This window comes from Amblyomma mixtum, chromosome 3 (genome assembly GCF_055824585.1).
Source record: "Amblyomma mixtum isolate Tamu chromosome 3, ASM5582458v1, whole genome shotgun sequence".
Classification (NCBI taxonomy): domain Eukaryota; kingdom Metazoa; phylum Arthropoda; class Arachnida; order Ixodida; family Ixodidae; genus Amblyomma; species Amblyomma mixtum.
Window position 1 is genome coordinate 407,183,220 of NC_143014.1, and position 7,301 is coordinate 407,190,520.

General features: G+C 51.2%; 1 pseudogene; it reads right to left on the reverse strand.

The window, feature by feature from the left end:
- Positions 1–2,292: 2,292 nt before the first annotated feature.
- LOC149357523 (uncharacterized) lies at positions 2,293–5,899 on the reverse strand (annotated as a pseudogene).
- Positions 5,900–7,301: the final 1,402 nt, after the last annotated feature.

A 7,301-nucleotide genomic window follows, 5' to 3' on the forward strand; every position in this document is an offset into this window, starting at 1 on the left:
TCAAGGCATCTGCGCCGCTCGCAGTCTACTGACGCTTCGTGGTGGCCGGTCTGCGGTCCTGGTCACTAACTTTTCTAATGAGTACCGGCCCCTTTTTGCAGGAACTGCTATCGCTTCTGCCGAACCTGTTATCAATATTCCCGTTTGTTTTGCGTCCGCGGCAGCCGGCACTGAGGAACCTTCCCTTGAAAACGTCGACATAAACTGCCACCTGTCTCGGGAGCAACGACTGGCTTTGGAACAGCTGCTGAAGGAATACAAGTCGTGCTTCGCTTCCTCCTCGAAGGTTCGTCAAACACCCATCACGCAGCACCACATCGTCACCTATGACGACGCTCGCCCTATACGACAGCAGCCTTATCGTGTTTCTGCTAAAGAACGGGCGGTTATCCAAACTCAGGTTCAGGAAATGCTTGACGATGGCGTTGTTCAACCTTCCCAAAGCCCGTGGTCTTCACCTGTAGTCCCTGTTAAGAAGAAGGATGACACTCTCCGGTTTTGTGTCGACTATCGCAAACTGAACAGTGTGACCAAAAAGGACATCTACCAGTTGCCGCGCATTGACGACTCGCTGGATAGATTACGGCGCGCTAAGTACTTCTCATCCATTGACTTAAAGCGGCTATTGGCAATTGAAGTAGACGAACGGGATCGCGAAAAGACCGCCTTTGTGACTCCAGATGGCCTCTATGAATTTAAACTGCTTCCTTTCGGTTTGTGCTGCGCCCCGGCTACGTTCCAACGGATGATGGACACCGCCCTCACAGGCCTCAAGTGGCAAAGCTGTCTTGTTTACTTGCACGACGTCATAGTTTTTTCGGAAACGTTTGACCAATATCTCCAGCGCCTGCGGGCTGTCCTCGAAGCCCTCCGCTCGGCAGACCTTACCCTGAAGCCCCAGAAGTGTCATTTTGGTTACGAAGAGCTCAAATTTCTGGGTCACGTTGTGAGCGCTGAGGGAGTGCGGCCGGACCCCGAAAAGACTGCCGCTGTCGCACGTTTTCCCGTTCCAACCGACAAGAAAGCTGTCCTGCGCTTCCTGGGTCTCTGTGCGTATTATCGGCGCTTTATTGCGGACTTTTCCACGATTGCCGAGCCGTTGACGCGCCTCAACAGGAATGCCACCTCCTTCATCTGGACCACTGAGCAATAGACCGCTTTCTCTACGCTCCACCAATGCCTTCAAACACCTCCCGTTCTTGCACACTTCGACGAAGATGCCGATACCGAGGTCCACACCGACGCCAGTAACATCGGTCTTGGCGCTGTCCTTGTTCAACACCAAGAGGGCATTGAGAGGGTCATCGCCTATGCTAGCCGCAGGCTCTCCCGCGCCGAGAGCAATTACTCCACATCTGAAAAAGAATGCCTTGCGGTCATGTGGGCCACCATGAAGTTTCGCCCTTATCTGTACGGCCGCCCATTCAAAGTCGTAACCGATCACCACTGCCTATGCTGGCTGGCAAATCTGTGAGACCCATCTGGATGCCTGGCACGCTGGAGCTTACGGCTTCAGGAGTTGGACATCACTATTGTCTACAAGTCCGGCCGCCGACACACTGTCGCGTGCACCAGTTCATCCTGGCGACGCAGCACCGGATGATGACAGCGGATTTCTTGGTACCCTCACCACCTCCGACCTATTGACCCGGCAGAGAGCGGACGCGTACCTTCGCCCTCTCATTGACACCCTTGAAGGTAGCGACACGGCTATACCTCGCCACATCTCTCGACGTCTTGGCTCCTTCTGTTTGCGGCAAGGTCTCTTGTACGAGAAGAACTCGAAAAGCAACGATAGACCTTACCTTCTCGTCATTCCAGCCGATCTCCGGGCTGACATTCTTTTCGCCTGCTACGATGAGCCCACGTCTGGCCACTTGGGCTTTTCACGTACGCTCGCCAGAGTGCGGAATCTGTACTACTGGCCTAGACTTTCTGCTGCTGTCAAACGCTACGTTAGAAGCTGCCGAGAATGCCAGCGCCGGAAGACGCCATCACTTAAGCCGGCGGGGTTTCTCAAGCCCGTTACAGTCCCTCGCGCTCCGTTCGACCAAATCGGCATGGACCTCCTCGGCCCTTTCCCTTTGTCGCAAGCCGGAAATAAGTGGATCATAGTTGCTACCGACTATTTGACTCGCTACGCCGAGACCAAGGCAATCCCTCGCGGCACAGCTTACGAAGTCGCGGAGTTTTTCATGCACAACATCGTCTAGCGACATGGCGCACCTTCGCACGTGATTACCGACAGGGGGACGGCGTTTACAGCGCAGCTAATCAACCAAATCTTCCGGCTCAGCTGCACAACGCACCGCAAGACCACAGCCTACCATCCGCAGATCAATGGCTTGACTGAACGATTGAACAGGACCCTTGGGGACATGTTGTCCATGTACGTAGACGTCCAACACAAAACTTCGGATGAGGTCCTGCCGTATGTCACCTTCGCCTACAACACCACCCTGCAGGAAACTACGCGCTTCACCCCGTTTCGCCTTGTGTACGGACGCGAAGTCCAGAGCATGCTTGATGCCATGCTCCCGTGCCCAGAGGATGACCAACTCGCCCCAGACGCCCAACAGTTTGCCCAACGTGCTGAAGAAGCCCGTCAGCTGGCCCGCGTACACATCGGGCAACAGCAGAGCGCGGATGCGCGCCGTTACAACCTTCGCCACCGACAGGTTGACTACAAACCTGGTGACCAAGTCTGGGTGTGGACTCCTGTTCGTCGCCAAGGCCTGTGTGAGAAACTGCTCTACCGCTATTTTGCCCCTTACAGAGTGGTACGGCGTGTGAGTGAGGTTAACTATGAAGTGGTACCGGGCGGTGCTGCGCAACCGCGACGCCGACAGCCAAACTCTGACATTGTGCACGTTGTGCGGCTTAAGCCGTACTATACACGGTAACGCAACCGTGCTGATGTTTTCGCGCGCTTCAGTTGCGACACTTTGCTTGTTTTTTTGTTTAATTTTTGTTTCACCCTTACGTCGACCGCGACAGCGCTCTTTTTTTTTTCTTCATAAGGGGGGAATAATGTCACCTTGTATTGCCAGGTGGCGCATACGAAGTAGGGCGACGACGACGAAGTAGGGCTCGCGCCGTGAGGAATCTGTCGCCTTTGCTGCCCCAGCTTGCCTGGCCTTCCCTGTCTTCGTGCCTGCTATTAAAGCCCCCTTCGTCAGCAAGTACGCTACAATATGCATATCTACTGTTCTAGTGAAAAAATCAAGAGTTTATAAATACTAATACTGATGCCACCGAGCGTTTTTATATTGCTCGAACTTTCAAGCGCTTTCCTGTCTATGACACCAAAGGCGACGGCATTCCTAAAACGATTCACTCTCGCAACTTTAATTGCTCCTGGGACGCGAGCCTCTAGGAACACAGACGTAGCTTCCCTGTTGATGCGGTGGGGGGGATCAGACTGTGTGGCCTGCTTGTGCCCCCCCCCCCCCCCCCTTTCTCCGCGATCGTTTTCGTGCCGGTGTCGTTTCTGCTGCTACTCTGTTCTGGTGCAACGCCAGCGGTGGAGTTGGGCATGGCCGGGACCCATCCTCTTAGAATGCAAACCCCATGGGAGTGGCAGCGACTCCCATGCTGCCACTATTTTTTCTAGGAAGCGGTAGCTTCCACAGAATGGTGGAAATAAGTTTGACATATTATTTCTTTCCTGTGCGTTTAGCACGCAACACATACCCACCATTGCTGAAATATCTGAATTCTGACAGCATTGCAAATTTGCGAAATTGAGCTCTGCACGAAAACCTTGCCTCTGCCACGACGCCGTTTACAATTTTTTTTCCTGCTGAAATATCAGCATTTTTACAAAACTAAATTCACTGTTGGCCTACAGAGTAATGTGTGCACCTTATATAAAAAAAATTCAGAAAATTAAAAATGTGAAATATTTAGACATTTTGATCACTCGTGGAACCACCCAGTCTGAGTAACCTTGAGACAGAAAACGAGGGTTGTTCATTCGCTGGGAAGTCCTGTTTAATGATCTCTTAGCCTAAATAAAGAGGACGAAGTTTATTGTTGTGGGGCTTTAATTCGGAGAAGAGATAACCGAGGGAAGAAGAGAGGAACGCAAATGAGGTAAGGAAATTTGCTGGTGTAGCGTGCCACCACTCACACAGGACCGGGCCAAGCGGAGGTTAGTGGAGGTGACTTTGTCCAGCAGTAGACGCAATCTGGGCTGATGATGGTGGTGACAAATGGCAGCCTTTTAAGTGTACGTGTTTTAAACGCCAAGAGAATGAAATGCGAACTAGGGCCGGCGGCAGCCTTTCCAGATACCATGAAGTACATGATACTTGTCGTCAATGCTGCCCTCTTCGTTACTGCTGCTGTCCGACTCGTCGTGTTATCCATTTGCTCTTTACCGCACTGGTTGGTGCAACGACCACTGCCATCCGCATCTTGTTCCGAAGACGACAAAGAGGCAGTGAATCCCGAAGCCGGCATCTCCTTTACCCGTGGTGCAGTGAAGGATGGCGATCACGCAAGCTTGGGGTTTCCTTCACGCGTCTACGTTGTCGCGTGCCTCACTTAAACTTCTACCTTTATAGATCTGGTCTGGCGGTCTCCCCATTGTGCCCGTTCTGCGGAGAACCCGAAACGATAGATCATTTCTTGTTGACCTGCCGCCGTTTCTCCTCTTTACGCAGCCGCCTGCTAGAGCATCCGTTACGACAGCTAGGTCTGTCTGTCAGCTGGGTTTGTTTTGTCTCTTAGGGCTTCCTCCCTTGGGCACAGTAACTGGAATGTGCTCTCCGCCATTCAAAACTTCCTTACAGACACTAAACGGCTGCCGTCTTAAGCTCTGTTCTTTCTCATGATCAATATTTCTCTGCAACGAAAGCTTTCCGAAACATGGAATATTTAGCCCCGTTCTCTATTTCAGTCACCGATCTCAGAGTATTTGTTTAGCTTATTTCAATTCCACATCTGAATTTCTTTCATTTATTTCCTAATTATTATTATTATCATTGTTACCATTATTTTTTCTCCTCATTTATTTACTTCTTTATTATTCTGAGTAGCTATCAGTTGCCGTCTGTGTCTTGGCCAATCCCCCGCAGTGGGTACGCATTTAGAGGACAACAACAACAACGAAGCCGCCGCTAAGCATAGCGTCGTCAGCAGCGCCTTGTTCTCGTCCTGCAAATGGAACACTTGTCGCTGAAGGCCGTCGTCGAGACACTTCTGCGGATCCAGCTTCTGAGGCTCATCTCACATTCCGGCCCCGCGACGCTCTGGCGTGGAGCTAAGCAACCGCATCGGTTAGTTCTACTGTATGCTGCCTCAGGGTCTTTCTCCATCGTGTTGCCCGTATATACACGAGGGTCTCGTAATGCTCACTGGCTGGAAAACACGACTGCGGCTCCTCTTCGCCCAACTCGCCCGCCTGCGAAACTAAAAGCGACGTCGTCAACTACAACCGCTCCCCTGGTCGTCAGTCGCTGCCGGCTGCAACGTCCGAGTGACCGTCCATGTAGTACGCCGTCTCGGAGCTTTGGTACAGGGCGCAGTTATCATGGTCGTCCATAATGAACTGCGTGCAGTTATCCTGAACCTTTCACGCTTCGCCGGGAGGCATTATGACCTACTTCTTTCGCCATTTCATGCGATTCCTCTTACCAAGGATAGCCGCGTCGGAGGAGGACAGCACGGCGCCAGGATCATCGATGGTTTGACGACACTTCCTGCCACGTCGTCCCTAGCGATGTTTTCCCAGAGGCACGACAAACGCTTCGCTTCGGGCGGGCTCGGAAGCGACCGCCATCTCTTTCTGTAATGTCATCGATGAGCCTGCCGATCACTAAGTGGACAATAACGGAGCACTCACAATGCTAGCGCCATGTCGGTGCTTACGCTATTTCTTCCAGCGAGTCGCAATGGGCAGGCCTTTAAAGGTGCACATGTTATTCCGAGCAGCTCCTTTACCTGGCACGCGACTTCAGCAGTGACCACGCCAGCAGCCTGCACGTTGGAAATGAATATCACATTGGTGTGACTTCAAGTTACCGGGCCGATCTTCATCCCCGTCGCTTCGCTGATGGCAAGCCCTCCGATGTGCCTGGGTCGTGGTATCCTCACCATTCAACGCTCTTGTTCGATCCAAGGGACGTTACACTTCCTTCGTCGCCAGTCATCTTCCCACCACTGTGAACTGTCTTTGAACTAGCCCGTTAGCAGAAAATTGATGAGAAAGGAAAAATATGATGCGGAGCGCTGCTGTAACGTATTCTGTAGAGGACTGTGCTTGTTGCGCGTTGCTTGTTGCGGAAGGCAGCACTGTTTTGTTACTGGGCTATTGTTGTAGTGTTCTGCTATTTTCTCTTTTCTTTCTATATTATGGCATCTTCCGCTCATTTCGGATTTTGCGCCTAGACCAAAGGAAGCCGGGATGTCAATTTCGGTCGCTAGTTGATAAACCAGCTTGTTTGTCTTAATGTCGTTATTGCCTGGAATAGTGCGCAAGGTAATCGTAGTGTGACTGATGCTGCGAAATTCTATTAGGGTATCGTTCAGATGAGTTTCTTTTAGTCTGGTAGCGATTTAAAAATTTTCGCTGCGTGGCAGCTAGCAGCAAAGCTTCTTGTATTACAAACATTATAGCGTGTGTTCCAGCATGATTATTTGCAGGGCGCAGGGACTGGAGAAATGCTTTACCCCGTGGGTGATGCGTGTTGTCCGAATGGGTGCATGCGTTGCCGACGCGTGCGACGGCATGTTATAGCCTGCTGCGTCTGTCACCGAATTTGGGATATATGTAAAAGGAGTGCTGCGAGAGAAGTTTGAACAAAAAGACATTTTGTTTGCCTTTTTCGCGGCGACAGTACACACACTTTGAGCAGCCGAGTTCAGTACAACCGTATCAAGCGGTCTCGTCGCTAGCAAAATATGCACAAGAACACAAGAAAGATATCACCTGAAAACTTGGCAAGTGCCAGTCAATTATCCGACTATTCCCTCGCCTAAAGCTCCAAGATAGGAAGAGATAAAGTTAACGGCTGACAAAGGAAGCGCATGTTAAACACCGCTGGCTGTATTGGTTTCGTCATGTTCACGCAGTCGTCGTTTTCCACATGGGGTAAATGGCGCGTGCCCACTGCGGTGGATAGGGCAAGGCACAAGCGGTGACTGACAGATGCTCAAAAATGTTTTTCAAATAAACAAAGAAAACAGAATTGGAAGATTAATATTACAAACAAATCGGCTGCTTTGAGATCGGTGTTTGGGAATGGGGAGACCGACATGCAATGTTTTGGATGGTTTGATTAGAGATGAATTTTGAA